The following is a 21,770-nucleotide window of genomic DNA, read 5'->3' as shown; positions in this document are numbered from 1 at the left end:
CCTTTCCTGTCTCTTCCAGGCCTTCTCAGTCCAAATCCAGGAACAGCAGACCACCTAGTCTACAGTCGCAAGGTACTCACAGGCCTAAGCAGTGGGGGGTTCCCACTTCCAAAGCTGGAAGTAGTAAGACACCCCCCTATGGTAAACTGTCACAATGACTTAACCTTAAACCTTCCAAGCCCTGCTCAACTGACTGCACCTTTAGGGGAAAAGATTGCCCTGCATGCAAAAAACTGGGAACTCATTACCCAAGACATATGGGTTTTAAATATAGCTTCCCAAGGATACAGATTCCACTTCCACACCTTACCAACCCCAAAAGGTTGGCCAGACCTACCCCCAAATCAGTGAGCAGAGGCTCAACAGCAGGTTCTCTCCGTTCTAAGTATCAACCTGTCACAGCAGAAGAATGGGGACAAGGATTTTACTCCATACTTTTCCTGGTACCCAGAAAAGACAATTACTGGCGTCCTATCCTGGACCTATCTATCCTAAACACCTTTTTGGTAATTCCAAAATTCAAAATGCTAACTCTTCATCAGCTGCTTCCCATGCTAGGCAAAAATGTCTGGTTGGTAACACTGGATTTAAAGGAAGCTTACCTGCACATCCCAATAAGGGATTCTTGCAGAAAATACCTACGCTTCAGAGCAGGCTACATGCACTATCAGTTCTCTGCACTGCCCTTTTGCTTATCTACTGCACCCAGGGTATTCACAAAGTGTCTAGCTCCAGCCATTGCATTTTGCAGGCAGAGAAACATTCAAATATACCCATACTTGTATGATTGTCTGATTCAGGCAGAAAGCCAGGACTTGCTATTAAAACATCTGGCATTCAAGAAACCTCTAACCCCACTGGGGTACACCATAAACGAAAATAAATCTCACCTAGTACCCTGCCAACAGATTGTATTCCTGGGAGCAAGCTTGAACACAACTTCCCAGATGGCTTTCCTCACTCCAGAGAAATTTATTTGACAACCTACTTCAAACTACTGGCCACAAAGACCCAGCTATCTGCAAGGAAAATTCTGCAAGCCCTGGGGTTCATGGCCTCTGGCATTTTACTAATTCCATATGCAAGACTGCATATGAGGAAACTACAGTGGTATCTAAAAAGCTTATGGTGTCAACATTCTCAGGCCTTGGAATCAATGATTCCTATCATTCCTTGTGTAAAGACAGAGTTCTGTTGATGGGCAGAGACCTGCTACCACAACAAGGGGCTCCCTTTCACTCTACCACTTGCCACCAAAACCCTAACAACAGACGCATAAGACTATGCATGGGGAGGCTTACTTGGTAGGGCAGTGCATTCAGGGCAAATGGAACCCAAGCCAGATGCATCTGCATATCAACCAAAAAGAAATGTTAGCTGTACAGAATTCCTTGACAGCCTTCAAGGACCACATTCTTTCAGGACAATTATTGGTAAAGACAGACAACACCACAGTTTTGTGGTACATAAACAAGCAGGGGGGAACCCACTCGTACCCTCTCTGCAGACTAGACATGGCTCTGTGGAACACAGCCTTGAGCTACCAAGTGCACCTACAAGCTCAATTCCTGCCAGGCAAGCTAAATTCACTGGCAGACGACCTAAGAAGAAATCTCATGGGCCCACACGAATGGAAACTGGAACCAAAAATATTCAACCTCGTGAGGCACAAATGGGGGATTCCATATGTAGACCTGTTTGCCTCCCCTCAGAACTACCAATTGGACAAATTCTGCACAAGGAATTTTCACAGTCAAGCTTGGAAAGTGGATGCCCTGTCCTTTACCTGGGAAAACCTCTTGGTTTATGCCTTTCCCCCTCTGCCTCTTCTCAAGAAAGGTTCTGCAAAAGATCAAACAGGACAAGCCAGGGACAATACTGATTGCACCAGACTGGCCACTCCAGCACAGTTACCCCCTCTTACACAGTATGACACTGCTGGAACCATGACACCTGCCTCAGAGCCCTTCCCTACTGTCCCAGCAGGTGGGCCAGATTGTGCTCCCTCAGCTTCAAACCCTGAACCTTGCAGCCTGGCTAATTCCTTGAGCTCTCCAATAGCATCTCTCAGTAAGCAGGTGCTAGATGTCATTCTGGAGGCAAAGAGGCCTAGTACTAGAAAATCCTATGCTGAAAAGTGGAAAATATACTATTCCTGGAGCCAGACTCAGGGGATGGGCACAACGATGGCCAGCTTACCTCATATTCTTCAGTACTTAACTGAAATGCTCCACAAGGGCCTATCCTTTTCGTCAATTAAAATTCATGCCTCTGCCATTTCAGCACATTATAATGCTGAGCCACCCCTCTTCTCTCACCCCCTGCTAAAGCAATTCCTTAGAGGGGTCAAAGACCCCCTACTCCAGTCTGGGACCTTAACTTTGTATTGGAAAAGCTCACTCTCCCTCCATTAGAGCCAGCTGCAACTGCAGAGTTGAAATTCCTTTCTTGGCAAATAGCCTTCCTTCTAGCCATCACTTCAGCAAGAAGAGTGTCTGAATTACAGGCCCTCATGGCAGTGGAACCCTTCATTATCTTCCATGCAGACAGGGTTTCCCTCAGGACCAATCCTTCCTTTATGCCCAAGGTGGTGTCTAGTGTGGCCCTAAATCAATCCATTCATTTGCCTACTTTTTTCCCTAATCCACAAAACAAAGGAAAACTAATACTGCACTCTTTGGACGTGCACAGACAACTTAGATTTTATTTAGACAGGACTAAGCTTCTCAGAAAATCTGAACAGCTGCTAGTTGGCTTTGCTGCATGGGCAGAGGCGAAGGCCATTTCAGAGCAAACATTTTCTAAATGGATAGCCCATTGCATTCATTTCTGCTACAACCACCATGGAAAACCTATCCCACAGGGGATGAGATCACATTCCACCAGGGATGCATCTACCTCTGCAGCCTTTCTCAGAGGAGTCCCTACCAGGGACATCCTAGAAGCTGCTACCTTGAGCTCTGTAGATACCTTCACCAAGCATTATCACATGCCTATTTATTCTAAATCCAGAGGTGGTGTTTCCACTGCAGTCTTGCAGGGCTTAATAGCTGGTCCTAATGCTCTCTAACTTCCTCCTCCCTTCCTTAGCTTTGGGAATCAACCCAAATATGATGACTGCAACAGTGAAACACGAAGAACATAGTACAGTTGTGTACGCTTACCATAAATGTAGATGTTCGAGTGTATTCACTGTTGCAGTCCTGGTTACCCTCCCTCCAGCCCCCTGACTTTTCTTGGTTCTACATTTCCTTCTTGTTTGGTGTATTTAAGCTTTCTGGTGTATTTGCTTTTTGATGGAAGTGTACCATAACATATAATTGCTTCCCATTGTGGGGGCACCTGACATCTGGGGCAAGAAAAATTGGTGTAATGGCATCGTCTGCATGTTTTATACCCCTGATGACCTGACGTCATAGAAGAAGAGACAGCATCTGATGCAGGAATCCAAGACTCTGGTGTTCAGGCTGGCTGAGGGCTACCTGCAGGCAGATAATCCAAATGTGATGACTGCAACAGTGAATACACTCGAACATCTACATTTATGGTAAGTGTATACAACTGTACTTTAGTTCATAGGTTCATATGTAGGTACTAGGCTATTGGCCCTAGAGCCTGTACAAGTCTAGGCAAAAAGGTACCCTGGCTTTCACCACCCAAGAAAATTATTTTCCTGTGCCTCTGTCAAGCAGACCACAGAAGTGATCCCCGGGGTTAATTTCCTATTACCCATCCAATCATCAAGATTTTTCTTGAAGAGTGCTAATGAGGAGCTCTGTTTGACATAGGATAGGTAGTCTGTTCCAGAGTATGGGAAGTCTCTGGGGACAGGAATCTATCCCTCCAGCATGTTCTGTTTATTGTGGTGACAAGGTTTAAGTCCCTAGAGCATGTAGCTCAGAGGGATTGGAATTTCTTTAAGTGGAGCATGTCCAACAGCTCTGGGTTTGACATAGCTTTGTATGTTAGGCAGAGATCGCCTCTGAGTAGGCGATATGCGACGGAGAAAAGCTGGAGTTTTTTGAGTCAATCTGCATAGGGCATCTGTTTGAGGCCAGTAATCCTCTTTGTGAGGTATTTATGCGGCCTTTCCAGTTGTTGTAGATGTCTTGTGAGGTACATACCAAAAGAGGCATTGCACTCTATAATGGGTCTAATGAGTGATGAGTACAGGGGAACAATGACCTCTTTTTTCCTGGATGAGAAACCTTTTGTGATTATGTGTGCCATGTAGAAGGATTTCCTGACCACTGTGGCAATGTAATTATCAAAGGAGAGACTACTGTCCACCTGTGTCCAAAGGACTCTTATTACACTTTCGGTGTTAAGTAGACTACCGCCTATGTGGTAGTTCATGAGTACAGAGTTTTTACCAAAGGTGATGACAATGCACTTTTTGGCATTAAGCTTGAGACCATGGCTTTGACATCAGGCATCTATCTCAGTGAGGTCCGTCCACATCGTTAAGAGTTTTGATTATGGCTCCTAGTTTGCAGTCATCTGTGAATTTAGTTAGCCAAAGACCTTCTGTGTTAGCCTGTACTTCAGAGAAGTAGATACCAAACAGGAGAGGATCCAGGACTGAACCCTGTGGTACTCCACTTGTCACTGGTCTGAAGTCTGATTTGGAATCTGCTACTTTCACAGTGTGGGTTCTGTCAGTAAGCCAGTTGGCAACTCATCTTGTGACATAGGGATTTATACCTAGTTTAGTGAGTTTATCTATAATTCCAGAGTTGGGGATGGTGTTGAACGCCTTGGTGAGATCTAGATAGGCTGTGTGAATCACCTTATCCTCATCTATGGCTTTGGCGTCTGCTTCAAAGAAGTCTATCAGGTTTAGGAGACATGATCTGCATTTTACAAACCCGAACTGTGTGGAGTCCAGAGTTTGGAGATCTCCAATGTCTTTGTTTATGAGTTCCATGATGATACGTTCCATGGCCTTGCAGACCAGGCTCATCAGGCTAATGGGGCAGTAGTTCCCGGGGTCTGTTGTGGCTCCCCCCTTAGTGGAGTGGAATAACCATCACGGTATGCCATTCAGTAGGCACGAAGCCTGAGGTGAGGCTATGATGAACATGGTACTTAGGTAGGGTATCAGTTCATTCTGTAGTTCGTGTAGAAGGCAGCCTGGGATGTGTGTTCTTGGCTTTGGAGAGTGAGGTTTTTACCTGTGCAGCCGTGATTACAGGAACTTTGCATTCTTCCGGTATAAAGATGGGCCCTTTAGGGGTGAGACGGGGGTAAGGTTAGCACTGAACCTATCTGCCAGGACATTGGCAATATCAGTTGGTTCTGTATATTTAGTGTCATTGTGCTGTAACTCAGAGCAGATCTGAGTGTTGCCATAGAGATTCTTGACATAGCTATAGAATGCTTTGTGGTTGTCTTTAGAGTCAGTGGCAATTTTGCTTTCATAACTAGCTTTGAAGGATTTTATGAGGAATCTCAGATTCTTACTGAAGCTGACCAGGGAGTTCCTCCAATCGTGAGATTTTACTCTTTTTTGCAACAGTTTCTTTCTTCTGTTGTAGAGTTTGTTTATGGCAGAATACCACCAGATTGGCTTCCTTTTTGTGGAGGATAGCATCTTGGTTCTGTTAAGGATAGCACGATCCATGCACTTGTTTAAGTGCTTATAAAGTGCAATTGTGTAGAATTCAGCAGTCGTACCTCTATTGTCGATCTGCATGGGTGTCATGAAGTTTGCCAGTTCTGTCTTAAGAAGTCTGAAGTTGGCTTTGGAAACATTTTTTACGGTTGTTTTCCTAATGGGGGGGTGGAAGCAGGATGTGGATGTCTAGGGTGATTAACTTGTGCTCGGATCTGACCAATGAGGAGCTGACTTCTGGTGTGGAACACCGGTCGCCCATGTTGGTGATGACCAGGCTAGGATATTGCTGCCCCTGGTGAAGGTGTGGATATGTTGATCCAAGGCATTGGAAATGATGAATTCCAGAAAACATTGAGCAAAAGAGTTGGTACACAAGTAGTTTTCCCAGTTAATGGTGGGATAGTTGAAATCACCCATTATTAGGGTGTTGGGTTGTACCTTAATATTTTCCAGTGTATCAAGAAAAGAGGAGTGGGAATCCTGAGGCATGGTGGGGGGTCTGTAGCAAGCTACAATCTGGATTGCAGTTTTGCCCAGAGTTAGTTGAACTTTAGTGATGCAGTTCCTTAAAGGAGTGCTGCACTTTGGCCTCCTACAGAGGAATCCATCAACTGTGTGGAATTGGAGCCTCATAGTAATTATTCTTGCTCACTCACTCTTTGAGCATGCTATCTCGACAACAATGAAACTTGAGGATTCAAGGCCTTTTATGCAGGGAAGCCATATCTGTTTTTTCACATGGCTAATGTGTCACTCACTATGAACTCTTAATCTCTTTGCAAAGGTGGTTTTAGAGGTTTTACCTCACTTAGTCCAGCCTCCTTGTTTTATTTTCTGAAAAAAGTGAGAGGTCCCTATGAACTCTGGATCTCTACCTGCAGCTTATGTTTTACCCAAATATGTGCCTAAGTTTAGGTAGAATTAAAAGGAAAGGGCTTGTTGTCATGTAGATATTACTAGTGCGACTGTCAGCTTGAGTTTTCTTTTTTTCATTAATTGGTTAATCACATCCATTGTGGTCAAAGCCAACAGCAAGAAAAAAGCAGCTGTTTCAATTGTTTGCTTTAAGAATGTCTGCCTTTGGTCCATTTGTGTAGCACTCACTTGGTCGTCTTTGTTCACCCTCAGAAGCACTTTTATCTTGACCTCCTCATCTTGGGGAATCAAGTATTCACATATAGAAAGTCCTGCCCACCGAACCCATCTGACCTCTGGCCTTGAGTTGTCCTCTGGCTGCTTCTACCTTAATGATACTGCTTGGGATTCAACCCAATGTAGGGCATATGAAGGAAGATACCCACATCAGATGGACGCAGTACACTCTTACAGTATCAGCTGATGTGTTAGAGAACTTCATTATTGGGGCAAGAATGCACTCCCTCCATCTTCATACAGGTGATTGGTCTGTGAGTTGTTGCCTTTGTAGTTCCCTATAGCTTTATTTTTGTATTACTTTTGTAATAATGTAATGCCAAATCTATGTTACGGCAAGAGGGATAACAAGAAAAGTCCAGGGATAGGTTTATATAGCCAAAGAGCTACATCTTGACATGTGGCAGCCAAGAAGGCAAACATCCTCCCTGGTTCCCCAGTTGTGGAATTTTTCTAAAACAAGTTGAAAGATTCCACTTGGTGGAGAAGATAAATACTCAAAAGAAACCCATCAAGTACTGTCTACTTGCTTATCTAATGTTATGATCTAAATGTACTTGTATTTAACATATTTTAATACCTTAGATTGCTTATTGATCTTGAAGGACGATAAGTGCCACTAAAAACCATTTGTATAGAAGAATGCATTACAATGGCATGGCTCAACCTAAAAGCTTATAAAGAGTTACATTGATGTGGCTGTACCTAAAAGATTATACAAGTCAAAGTTTTGCCGCAATAAAGTTCATCACTTTTACTGATCTGAGTTTGCTTTGGACCTCAGAATGAAGAAGCTGGGGTATTTCTAGAAAAAATACATGCATCGTAGGGATGAAACATTGTGCAACGGTCTTAATTATGATAAGAACTGTTTTTTCCAGTGGAAGGGTAGGTTTAATGTCACTAACTGAGATGTAATGAAACTTTAGTCTAGAAATTGCCAAAATGTGAAGGTTATTTCAAAAACAGAAATCCTGTTAGGCATGACAAAATAGATGAAATTTCTCCAAAAATGTGAGTGTGTGTGTGTGTGTGTGTGTGTGTGTGTGTGTGTGTGTGTGTGTGTGTGTGTGTGTGTGTGTCTGTGTGTATATACGTGTGTGTGTATACGTGTGTGTGTACGTGTGTGTATGTATGCATGTGTATGTATGCATGTGTGTGTATGCGTGTGTGTATGCATGTGTACATGTGCATGTGTGTGCGTACTTGTTTGTGTGTATGTGTGTGTCTACGTGTGTACATGTGTGTACATGTGTATGTGTGTGGTAGCACTATAGTCCTCCATTCACAGAAATATTTGAAAGAGATAAAGCATTGATATGTCTTTGTTTATGGCTACAAAGTAAACCTAGAAAAAACAAGTAATTCTGTTGAAGGTCTTCTGCAGCAATATCCTTATTTATTGGGGGCCTATTAAGTTTTGAGTTCAGATTAAATATACAGCTGAAGAATTAAAAAGGAGACACACAAGGTTTTAGCACAAAAACAGACACCTTAGCACAAAAACAGACACCAAGGCAGTTTTTAAAGAGGATGGAAAACATTAGTTTGAAAATTGAACAAGAACATGCAGGCATTGCCATTGTTTGTGCTTCCTGAAATACATTATCAACTCAAACTTTATTGAGCCAGTTCCCAGTGAATTGCGATCCTTGTTTTAAGCAGTGGATTTGAAAATTTATGATGATCATGCTTCAAGGCTAGCCTGGGAAAAATGTTTACTCTAAAAGAGCTAGAAAATCTTGGTGTTCCAGATTTAATTGTCCAACAAATGGTGCACTTAATCTGTATTCACAAGATACAAACACGTATACTTAAGTTGAAAGGGACGGAAAGTAGCTTAGACATAATGTTTATTACATTGCATTCAACAGATCCCTGATAACTTTATAGTGGACAGTCATTTAAACCACTTTAGAACTTGGTTTATAACTAGGACTTATCCTCCCTGGTTCCCCAGTTGTGGAATTTTTCTAAAACAAATTTTAAGATTGGTGGAGAAGATAAATACTCAGAAAAGAAACCCATCAAGTACTGTCTACTTACATGTCTAATGTTATGATCTGAATATACTTGTATTTAACATGGTTACAAAGTAATATTTTGATAGAAAATTCTTTAATAAACCAGAAGATGTAAAGAATCAAGCCACTTTTTGTTATTGGAAATAAAAAGTGCAGTATTAATGTACTGGTATTCATCTCTTTGATGCAACTCATTTGATAACTTGGAAAGATGTCTTACTTAGAAGTGAACAATTTGCTGCAAGATAATAAATTCCTACATTCTGTGCAGCACAACACAAATAAAATTCTTTCTGTTCTCTTTCTTGATCTTTCTAAAACTTTGATCTGACGTTGTCAACTTCATTCAATCTTCAACATGTAGGTTCAGATCTGAGAATTGGATCTGACTCGGCCATATAATAAAGCTTTAGGATCTGAACTCTGAGCTCTTCCCTTACCCATAATGCTCTGTTCTCCCCTTATCCCCTCAGATCTTATTTGCTGCACTTCTGCTAGCACTAGGATTTCATCTCTGAGCTCCTTGAGTTTGTGAGTTAAGAATGAAAACCTTTTTTTTGTCCTTATATTTTTCTAAACTTTCTTATAACCTTTTCTCTGCTAGTTAGCTTAAGGTTTTCAGCCTCCTGAATCACAGCATTATACTTATATAGCTCCCTACCCTCTCAAAGTCTTAGCATCCCTTTCTTCTCTCTCATTTTTCCTTAAAAAAAAAATCTCTTGTTTTTCTGCTTTCTCTGCGTAGTAGAATTTTCTGATTATGGCAGATTCGAAACCAGTTTCAAAAAATGTCAGTTGTGGGCACAAAATCCTACACTGAGCGTGTGGTGTTTAGAACCATCTCATTTAGATTCCTCCTGCTCCATATGTGCTGGCTTCAACCAGTGGGCATTAATTGACCGGAGGAATAAATTGATTTTAAAAGGGCTACTTCCTTCCATTGCCTCTTCCACCACTTCAGCTTCTACTTCAGGGGCTCAAACCCCCACCAGAAAACATAGAGTGTAAGCGGTCACCAGATAGGATGCTTAGAACAGGTGAAACCACCATATAAATTGTCAAACTCCTCGGATCCACTTGACTCAGCTCATACTGTCATACAGACGTCCCCTCAGCACCGGCCTCAAAGTTTTTCACCAGAGCCTGCTGCCTTGAGGCCAAAGTCTCCTATTTTGCAACCTTCCAGGGCAGTCTCTAGACCTCCATATGTTGTGTCATCCATGAAGTCTTCACACAGTCTCTGAAGCAGAGGTAGACAGGATGCTGATGAAGTTTCTACAATACAGATACAGATGGGGGTTTACCTGCTCCTTCCCCCTCCAAATCCATGAGCCATCAACATTTTTGGAGCCGAGCAGTTCTCAGAGCCATAGCTTCAGCATCAGGGTCCGAGGGATTGATGTCCACTGCAAAGTTTTCAGAGCTGTCTTTCCTCTCGGGGCTTTGGTGCTTGATAGCTTAGCTCCAACTCCACACTCTGATTTGGGAGTCACACAAAGTTGTCAGTCTTCTCCCTCAACAGCTTCGGCTTCAGGGGCATTGCCCTCAACTTCTCATTCTCCCTCTGCATTCAAAGTGGTGGGGAGAGTTCTCACTGCACCCAGAAGAGCTTTAACTCTCCTTGCTTCAGTACCCAGTCACTCCTCAGTAGATCTGTTGCCTGAGGCATCCATCCTGTCACCTCTGGGACAGCCTACCCAAAAAAGACTGTTTCCCCCTTTGGAACATCCTGAGTCTTCCAACACCTCCCTGGAGGACCCCATCGAGGAGATCCCTGGTAAGCATCAGTGCAAAAGGAAGCACTTAGATTCCCCATTGGAATCCTTCATGGAGGACACTGATATCAATGAAGGGGAAGGGTCCCCAAGGTCACCACTGGAGGCTGCATCCTTTGGGGACGTCATGGAAATTCTTTGCCAAAAAGTTGGTTGCTCCACCCAAAGCCCTAACCCAGAGGAATTGGTATTTCTGGAAAATTCTGGGTCAGGCCCATCTACTTCTTGGGTTTTCCCTCCTGTGGATCCCCTTATTGACCTTGTTTCCTGCAGGTTATGGAAGGAGCTGGATGCCGTGGAACCCATTCATAAATGCCCCCTGACAAAATCCTGAGCACCCCTCCAGACAGATCCCATTCGAACAAGGGTATTCTTGTCCACACCATGGTGTTTGCAGCAGCCACCAAGAAGGAGCTGGCCCAACAAAGCTCCACTGTTCATTCTCCTAGCATGGAGACTAGGCTTTGGACAGATTTGGTAAGCAGGTGTATACTTCAGAGACTTTTGTATTGTGACCACTGAATTATTTGGTACATGTAACCAGGCTACAGAGGGACTTAGTCAAGGAATTCTCTAGTTCTTTCCCAGGGTCCATCTCTGCCGATGAACAGAAAACTTATTCCTCCAAAATGGCCACCCTACAGTCCATTACCAACACGTCCATGAGGCTAATGTCTCATGCTGTAGAAGGTACCTCAAGGGCAGCTGGGTTGGGCATTGCTATCAGATTCAATGCCTTGATGTGGTTTTATGATTTCTTGGAACCTTTCAAGGCATCCTTCACTAACTCCCCTTTTGATGGATCATCTTTCTTTGGTCCGACTGTCAGAGACACACATTCCCAAAAGTGAAAAGGATGGAAAGACCATGTCTGCCATCAGAATCTGCTTTGCTACCCCACAGTGGCCTTTTTTCAAGAATCAGTGTGGAGGTAAAAAGCTGTGGTTTCAAAAATCTCACTTTTTTTCAGGATTCACAGGGAGATTTTTCATCCAGAGGTAGGGGTGGAAATGGTGCCAATGGCAGATGCCACCCTCATGGTAGAGGGAGTCCAATGAATCAGGGCTCTGGAGATACATTCTCCACAGGCCCAATCAATGATCCTTTAGGATTGCCTGACTGCTGTTCCCTGGAGGCAGTTGGGGGACATTTACCTTTACACCCAAAAGCCTAGGAAGCCATCACAAATGATTGTTGGGTGTTAAATATCATATCCAGAGGTTACTCCATACCCTTTTCCTGAAATCTTTCCCCAACCAAGATCCTCTCCAATGTTCCACCCAATCAGAGGGAAGCACAGCCATAGAGATTTCAAAGCTGTTCACAAAGAGTTATCCAAAGTGTCCCCTAAGTCCACCTTGGATCAGGCATCTACTCCAGATTCTTTTTGGTGCCCAAAAAGATGGGGGATCTCAGAGCCATTTTGCATCTCACCAATCTCAGCAATTCAGTAGCCAAATCAAAGTTCAGAATGGTCATGATTCAGTCCATTTTGCCCTTCCAGCAGAAGGATGATTGGATATGCTTTGTAGACCTCCATGACGTGTACTATCACATCAAGATGAACAGCTTCTCCAGGAGGTTTCTTCACTAATGACTGGGAGCCAATCACTACCAGTTCAGAGTACTGCCCTTAGGCCTCACCACAGCCCCCCAGGGTGTTCACCAAATGCATGGCAGTAGTGGCAGTTCACTTGAGACTGCAAGGATTCCATGTGTTTCCCTACCTGGACGATTGGTTCCTCACTGCTCCCACCAAGTATTGACTCATCCAAGCCAGGGACTACCTTTTTCAGTTAGCCTTAACCTTGGGAATTTCCGTCAACCTGAAGACGTTGCAATTTCATCCAGTCCAACTAATAGACTTCATCAGAACCTTGTCTGCTCACAACACGTTGTCTAGCTATCATATCCTTCATCCAGACAGGATCTCCACATTAAGACTGTATATCAGACAGATCTTTGATTTTGCTGCTCTCCCAGCAGGTCCTCTTCTCAGGGCTCTGGGTTCCATGGCTGTCACTATCACTCTTGCTCCAGTTGCATGACTTCATATGAGAGTACTTCAGTGGCCCCTGGAGGTCCAGTGGTCCTTACTGTCACACCCACTAAGCTAATGGCTCCAGTCTGAAATTCTCAGACAAGGTCAACTTTTCATCCTTCCTCCCCCCTTGCATCCACAGTGACCATGGATGCTCCCAGTTTGGGTGGGGGGGTATTACCTGGGTCATATGGTCCAAGGCAAGTGGTCCCATCTCTAGACCAATTTGCATGTAAATGCCCTGGACATGAGAGTGGTGCTTCTGGTCTTGCAAGCACTTCATTCTTCTCTCCCTACTAGGACCATTGCAGTTCAGATGGACAACATGTCAGTTGTCTGGTATATCAACAAGCGGGAGGAACCAAGTCTTATGAGAAGCCATGAGGTTATGGCAGTGGGCGATCTCTTCCAACTGCTTTCTAGTAGCAAAGCTCATCCCTAGGAAGCCCAACCTCCTTGTGTACAAGCTCAGCAGAACCATTCTGATGCCTCATGAGTGGTTTCTCAATACTTCAGTGGTGAACATGATATTCCAGATATGGGGTCTACCTTGCTGCAATCTCTTCACCTCTCCTTCTAACACAAAATGCAGTGAGTTCTTCACCCTGATCCCTCCTCAGGGACAGTGACCAAGAGATGATCTAGTCCATGCTTGGCTACCCAGTCTGCTTTAGGCTTATCCACTTTTTCCTCTCATCCCCAAGTTTCAACAGAAAGCTCAGAGGTTGAAGTGCAAAGTAAGACTCATTGCTCCTCTTGGCCTTGGCAAGTTTGGTTTCCCTTCCTTTAGTGTTACCTGGGTTTGTCTGCCGTGGACTCTGGAGCTCATTCCAAATCTTCTGTCCCATCCTTCAGGGCAGACCCACCCAGATCTTGTGAACCTGAAACTGACTGCTTGGTTGCTCCAATTTCAATGATGGCTAGAAAACCCGAGCTTTCATCCCCAGTCATAAAGATCTTGATCGCAACACATAAACCTTCCACCAGAAAGCTATACAATAGCAAATGAAAAAGGTTTTCTGTTTGGGCCCATTATCACCATTAGATCCCTTTTACAGTGCCTATGCCTGCCATCCTGGATTTCCTAGCCTCTGTTTTCCATACCAGAGCTTGGTTCTCTACTGTGAAGGTTCAGTTAGCAGCCATTTCCAACTTTCACAATGGAGAAAACTCATCTCCTTTGGCTTCTTCTAAATTGTGCAAAACTTTTTTTGAAGGGAACTTTTCTGGTTCACCTGCCAGTCAAACATCCCACTCCCCTTGGGATCTCACCATGGTTTTGCAAGCTTTGGCTGTGCCTTCCTTTTAGCTTGCAGGGAAAGTTGATTTGAAATACTTATCTTGGAAAACCTCCTCCTTAGTGGCCATCACCTCTGCTAAGAGGGTGTCCGAACTTCAAGCCATATCATCCAAGTCACCTTATTTGATCTTTCACAAAGACAGAGTTACTCTGCATATTAATTCTTCATTTTTGCCCAAGGTTGCTTCTGAAACTAACATCAATCAGGTCATCGATCTTCTGTCGGCAGCTAGGGTGGTAGGTTTGACTTTAGCTAAGAGATTTTGAATGGTTGTAGTTGGAACTGGGTTAAAATTGAAGGGGGTGGAGTTAGTCTGGTAGTTTAAGGGTTTGATGTTGGGTCATGGGTGATATAGCACTTACCAGGTTCAGTATTGAACAGGTAAAGTAGTTATTAAAAGTAGAGGCTATGTGTGGATCAGTACCTGTGATATCTGGGGGTGGTGTGGTGGCTTTACCAGGCTGGAGGATGTTGTTCACTGCAGCCCAGAATTTCTGTGGGTTGTTGTTATGTTTATTTTATAGGGAAATATCGTAGTTTTTCTTGTCCAACCTAACCTGCTTTTTTGCTTTATTTCTGAGCTCAGCAAGTTACTGGAGTTTTGTATTTTTGCCAAGTTATCCAAGCTTTGTCTCTAGTCTTGAGTAAGTTTTTGTGGCTTTGTTTAACCAGGGGGCAGAGTTACTTCACAATCTTATAGTTTTTAGTGGGGCTAGTTGGTTTAAAATCTCTAGGAATTTGGCATTAAAGTATTCTACTGCATTATCCAGGGGAAGGTTTTTTTTGGGAGCCCAATCACAGGATTTTAGGGCTTCTGAGAATTGTTCTGGGGAGAAGTTTTTTTGGGAACGGATTTGTAAGAGAGCAGGAGTGTTAGTAGATTTTATTTTGTGCTGAAGGAGAAAGGTTGGGTTATGGTCACTGAGGGAGTCAGGTAGTATTCCAGACAGGTGGGCAGCATTGGGCTGGTTAGTCAGGATCCAGTCTAAGGTGGATTCTCGTTTGGTGGTTTTGTCAATTCTTGTGGGTGAGTGTATGAATTGTATGAAATTATATACTTATATGATAGTTCTTTGGGAGACATTGCATGTTTTTACGTGATCTGAGAGGATGAGGGGAGAGCAGAGCATTATGGATAGGTGAGGAGCTCAGAGTTTGGATCCTAGAGCTTTAGTATATGGCTGAGTTGGATCCATTTCTCAGCTCTGAACCCACAGGTTGAAGATGAATGAAGTCAACAAACTCAGATGGACTGTTATGGTGAGTACATAACTTTTTTATACTGTTTTCACATTCTAAGCTCCTTCATAAACTCAGTTATATTGGACTCTCTTCCTTTGCGATTTTAAGGCTCATATCCAACCTTTCTAATATTACTTACAACCTCAAATGGCAACAAATTACTTCCTCATCCACCCCACTTCCTTGAGAGTTCCCAAAGTCTGCATCTTTTTTCCCTTACTCTTCATCTTCTTTATTAATGATCTACCTCCACATTCTGGTAAATCCAACATCATTCAATATGCAGATGATTTTACCATTATAGGTACTGCCAATACACTCCACAATCTACATTCTGTTATGCAGTTGTGCTCCTTATCTATAGAGTTCTGGATAAACAACTTGAATCTAGTTCTGAATGTCAGTATGACCAAATGAATGTTCTTTATACCTAAAAACGTCAAAGAGCCAAAAATTACCATTACCTCCTCCAGTGGTACTCACATTGAAACTGTCATTGACACAAAATCTCTTGGCCTTACCATTGATGACAATCTTAAATTTGATCTTCCTAACCAACATGTTAAAAAAAAATTACCAAAAAAACAAGGCCAGCTATGTAGAGCCAAAGCATTTTTCAACAGCTCTGCCAGAAACAAATACCATCTGCCCTATTACCTGTTGTCTCATATCTGGCATCATCTATTATTAACTTTCACTTAGTTCAACTCTCCAAACTCACACAGACCTAGTATAAAAATAGTTAAATTTGCCACTAATCTTCATTCAGAATTCCATGGCTATGTAGCTATTAATCATCTAGTGTAGTTTCCCAATTTTCTTAGTTTCCTTCATGTAAAACATGCACATGAGCTCGTACTCTTGAATTATGTTCCTCTCTAATTTCTCTTATGTCCTGGTGTCAACCCACCCATAAATTCTGATCCTGTGATAAATTTCTGTCTAATATTAGTATTTCTCATGACATTCATAGATCTGCTCTGTATTCCTTCTTGTGTAGTCTGCTGTATTCCCTGATCTTACTTAAATTTTTGATACGGTTTCACGTTCTGAGCTCCTTTATAAACTCGGTTATATTGGTCTCTCCTCCTATCATGGTTCAAGTCTTATCTTTTTAATATAACTTAAAGCATCAAATGGCAACAGATTGCTTCCTCTTTCCTCCCCATTTCCTTGGAAGTTCCCCAAGCTTCCATCTTCTGCCACTTAGTGTTCATAATCTTTATTAATGATCTACTTTAACTTTCTGGGAAGTCCAACATCATGATGAATTTTCTTGTACTATCTCTTTGAGAAATCACTAATCCTCATCAGTTCAAATCCAAATTAAAAACTTAACTCCTTACTACACATTCCTATCTTTGCTCTACTTCAGTAGACTAGTATCCCTTCCACCACACTGTCCTCACTGCAACCTTTGATGTACTACCCAGTCACAGAGGAGAATTTTATACTTTTTCTAACTAGGACGTATTTCTCTGAGCTCCAGTTGAAAACCTCCAGTCTGTGCTGCTGTCCTGTTGCTTTTCATCAGCTCACTTCCTTCTTCCTTAGCCATCTTTACTTTCTCAATTCTTTTGTGAATTGCCTCCATCATTGTATCACTTTTTTATATTATGTTCTGTTACTGATCTGTGCTATAATATTGATCTCTTACAGCACACAATTTCCAGTTTTTAAAATTTTGTATTGTAAATATTTTTTTTTTGTGGAGTTTTTCCTCTTTGGCTGCCTCTGAAAAGAAAGGATGCATAGTTAGACTGTACTGATAAATAAATAAATAAATAAATAAATAAGCATACATATGGACTGAAGGCAATAGAAGAGAGAAAACTGTAGTGATTGCAGGAGAGGGCTATCCCAACCTCCTAAAAATGACTTGTAGATGCAGTAGGTGTTAGGAAAATAAATATTTGAATAATGACATTTAAAATATTTTATCAAAGAATAAATATCAGTTAGTGGATAAAGCAAGACTGGCTCTTGGGTTATTCGGTTGTTCAATGTACATATGGATCGATATGTGTCTAATGCTGAGATATGCTACTAAATCTTGGCAACATTGAGTCATCAAATGGCAGCGTTTACACCACTATTTTTATACCCTGCTTAGCTGTAAGTGTTGTTTCCTGCTATAATTTGAAAGCTATTGGAGACCTGAAAGAAATGAGTATGTAGATGATTACACAATTTTTTGAAATGCCCCAATTTGGTTGATTTAAGCAGTTTTGCAGCAGTTGGTCAGTCATATATTTCAGACTGAGGTACCAGTGAACATAGCATTGTATTTCTTTTTTTGTAATCCCACGGGATAGTGATATCTCATACAGTAACAAATAACTATTGCCACTGATAATGGTAGTATCTAAGAAAGTAAAAACGTAGTTGCCAGACTCTGGAAGTCTAAGGATATTATAGAAATACAAGAGTTAAAAAAAAAGTTTCTTTTTTTTTAACAAAAAAAGTTATTGTGTGAATTATCCAATATGGAAGAAAAAGCTTTTTAATAGAAATTAAAGCAAAACTGTGCTGATAAATGAATGGCATGGTACAAATGTTTAAACAAACATTTTACTTATAGAATGCTTGTTAGTTAGTGGGCATCCTTCCCTGTTCCCCTATTCCTCCACGCTAAGAACTGCTAGCGAATATTAACCTAGAGTAGGCAATATTGTACTTTGAAGCCTTGATGATTCATAGTATACGACACAAATTGTATGAAGGTATAATAACTCATAAGTTTTTCTTTATGTGGGTGATAAAGAAATAAATCTACTAAATGGGTTGAAATCCACAGTTTAGCAGTAAAATGTAAATTGGAAGTAAGCACAGACATAAAAATATGATATTGTTAATGATACGGTTTAATGGAAATTAAGTTTTCAGACTCCCCCCCCCCCCAAAAAAGAAGATATTAATAAGTGAAAATCTGAAGTGGCAACATCTTTCATTTCAAGAAAAGATATAAAATGAACTGGTGCATTCTGAAGATAAAAGGAGGAAGTTTTAGAAGCAATATATTGAAACGTGTTTTATAGGGAACTGTTTCATGGACTGGTCTGTAGGACATTTTGGGAATCATAAATGGTGGTGGAATTCAGGAATGCATGGAAAAGAAGAGAAAAAACATTCTGGTCTTTGGGGGTGTCTTGCTGCTATTTGAATATTCAGTAGTTTGAACAGACAGAAGACCAGCAAAACTGATCAAATATGAAAAGATTGCAAATTGATTATCTTGTGTGTGAGATCATGGTACAGTAGGGTTTGGGAATTTGCCCTTTCCACACTGTAATGCAATCTCATTGTTAATACATATAAGTAGATTAGGGTATGGAGGGGGTAGGGGCTTACCCCCTTGCAAAATAAAATACTTTTTTTTTCGAAAACTTGATTTTTCAAACAATTTTGTCTAAATACTTTGTACTCAAAGTTTTATGCTTTGATCACACAGTACTACACTCATCTTATTTCAAGAAATGTCATTAATGTACCAGTAGGTGTTTATTTTCCATGTGCACAGTATGGAAATGTTCTTCTTAGGCTTCACAAAATAAAAGAATGAATGAATGAATGAATGAATGAATGAATGAATGAATGAATAAATAAGTATTAGATTCTTCACTAGCTATTTTTTTACCATTTCTTTGCAAATCTGTAAGGACTCTGATATGTAGGAATCTCAACCATTTGCAGCAACACCAAACTATTTTCCTCTCTAATACTGCATTCAGCCTAATAATCGCCACCTTGGTTTGTAGGTATGTACACCTTCAGGTTGGAGGAAGTAGTAAGTATCCTGAAGAAGTCCCCAGTGACAGATGTCAATAACAGCTTGAAAGAAATAGTAATGTGACTGAAATAGGTCTGCCCTGACTCAAGCTTTGTATCCTGTTTACATGCTAATTATGACATAAATGAATTAAATAATGCAAAATAGCCTTTGTGTGGCTGTTTATATTAATTTATGCTTCTAGAGCTTAGTAGACTTGTTTGGAATGACATCTTTGTAATTTTTTAGTGTTGTGATAAAAAAAAATAATTTTTTTGCTTATGTTTCCACTGCTGTAGGAACATCTAAGTAGTAAATGTGCCCAAGAGTTTTTGGTTGCAGCCCCCTCCCCCACCTAGCAAATGTCACACAAGTTTTAATTGTGAATAGTAAATGTGCAAAGTGGATGCCTTTCGAAATAAGTCTGAGTTTGTGGTATATTGCCATATGCACTGTATTCCGTGGTGTAGTGATCTTGGAGTGACATGTATAAGCAGCACGCGTGTGGGGTGTGTTCTGCTGCGTTGCTGTATACTTTAACAGTATAACAGGTATAACAGGTTATGGAATTTCCTGTTATGAGTCAAGGTTTACTATATTATTACCATTGTTTTTTATTCAGAGCATCCTACCACCTGAGAACTTTTGAATAAAACATGTAATTAATGAATAATACTAAAACGTTGATATTTAAAACCTATGCATTTTATAGGATCAGAACGTTTAAAGCTCACAGTAATTTTACTTCTAGAAAGTTTATTACAGAGAGTCCTTTGCTGCAAAGCCTTTTAATTAAATAGTTATCTTGTGTTTTTTAATATACAAATAGCAGTTTATCTTGCATAGTAATGTGATATTTGAGGTGTAATATTAGATCCAGCAGACTGATGACTGAAGAAGAGGTAAAACAGGTTAAGTTGGAAGGTGCAGTTTGTTATTGTTTGAATCACGAGCTAGGACAGTATGGGCTATGTTTTGACAACTTGCTGTTGTAGCTTGCTATGTAGACATCAGTGAGGAACCCATATTCTTCAGTTTAAAGAAAAAGAGCTGTTTACATTTTTATCCGCTCTGTCCACATGGTGATGATTTACTTTCACTTGATTTGGCGCAATCAAGAGCAGGCAACAGTGTCATATTCATTCATAAAGTCAGCAAAGACAGTATAGAATGTACCTGAAGTGTGACCATTGATTGCCATTGTAGGCGAATACATCAGTGTCACATTGTAAGATGGTTGTTTTTTATCTTTTTTTGGCACCAAGGTTTTGCTTCCAAGCATGTTACAACATGGGCTGGGAATACCCGAGTGAAAAGAGTAAATCTTATTTGTGAACAGAGGACTTACTGCTACAGCAACCTGTGCATTTTTGAACCATATGCTGCTCACTTTTATTCCAGTCATCACTCACTACATACTTGCAATGATCAACAAGCAGTCTGCCTACATAGTGCATTTTGGCAAGTATTTCCTGCCCACCTTTTTCCTGGTATTGACCATGCTTAATATTGTTTACTATGGGAGGGTTTTGACTGCTAAACACCCTCACAAATAGAAGTTATACCACTTATTAACATTACCTGCTTTGAAGTTGTACTATGCTTCAGGAGAATGAAACTGAGGAAAAAATAGCAGCTGGCAGAACCCTTCCTCTATTTCATACCCAGCTCTTCCTCTCTCCTCACTCCTACCATGCCCTATATTTTTCAGTATGATACTTTTTGCAATTACTCTCTTCCTTTCTTCATCCTCTTGCCTTCTCAAGCACACTTCTAGGCATGATCTTAATCTTCTATTCCCTTCTCCTTACTAGTTTTTACAAACGATCTTTTGAAATTTCTGGTAACCATATGTGATTTATGGTACTACAGTGATGGTAGAAACACTTAAACCGCTGTAGCAACATTAAAACAACTATAATGTCAGAAGTGAAACAAAAGCAGTTCACGGACTCCACTGGCAGCAAACTAGGTTAAGGAACAAACCCAGAAGGTTGAATTGTCACATAAAATCCTTTGTTTGCTAAAAATAAAAAAATCAGGTTAGCGCTTTTGTTTAAACCATATGCTAAACGTCATCAGAAGAAGTGTACTATATGGTTTAAATGAAAGGGCTAACCTGTCAAACTCATGCTGTTTGTGTGCATTTCACACTTGCAATAGAGGAGAACTCTGTGTGTGGAGGCATGCTTCCACTTGGAAGACAGCGATGGCAAACCTTAGAGGAACCTCCAGAGGAGTAGAGGGTACTCCCAGGAGGACAGATGGGCCCCAACCAGTAGCAGCAAATTGCCTCACTCCCTACCCCTGATTCTCTCTCTCTCTCTTTGAAATGAAACAGTTGAGATTCTTACGTAGAAATTAATGGACCATAGGGCTGGCATATAGGCCAGGAATGCCCAAGTCCTGGAGCCACAGAATGAATGAATGGGCTTACTGAGTATTGATTCAGAAACTATTAGCCACAGTCTGGGAGTGGAGGAGGGGTGGGCAGAAAAAAAGGGAAGAATTTGCCTGCCCTTGAATGGTGGTCCTCACATGCTTTCTTCACATTAAACTGGTTTCTGGTTTAAGGCTGGCAGAGGAATTATGCAGACATTGTTTTAAACCTGAAGTGCTGTAGATCCCCTGCTGGGTGTAATATACAGGTCTTTTCCTGCAGAATTCCTCTGTAGACAGTGCAGGCTACATTTTGTTTTACTTATTAATGTGATGAGACAAACTATATGTTGCTGTGCTACATTTTTTGTTTTACTAAGATAGGATGAACTCTTTGTTGCTGGATTCCTGAGTGTTATTGATTAGAAACGTTGCAAGTGCTGTATGATGTTACTTTTAACTAAACTTTT

At 41.3% G+C, this 21,770-nt stretch overlaps 1 protein-coding gene across 1 annotated transcript in view; it reads left to right on the top strand.

Moving 5' to 3' along the window:
* Positions 1 to 21,770, top strand: part of LOC122813483 (cytochrome P450 4B1-like) — a 517,660-nt gene that overhangs the window by 205,562 nt on the left and 290,328 nt on the right. The window lies entirely within an intron of this gene.

This window comes from Protopterus annectens, chromosome 10.part0 (genome assembly GCF_019279795.1).
Source record: "Protopterus annectens isolate FY-2018-M chromosome 10.part0, PAN1.0, whole genome shotgun sequence".
Taxonomy (NCBI): Eukaryota; Metazoa; Chordata; order Ceratodontiformes; family Protopteridae; genus Protopterus; species Protopterus annectens.
This window is presented reverse-complemented; position numbering and strand designations above follow the sequence as displayed.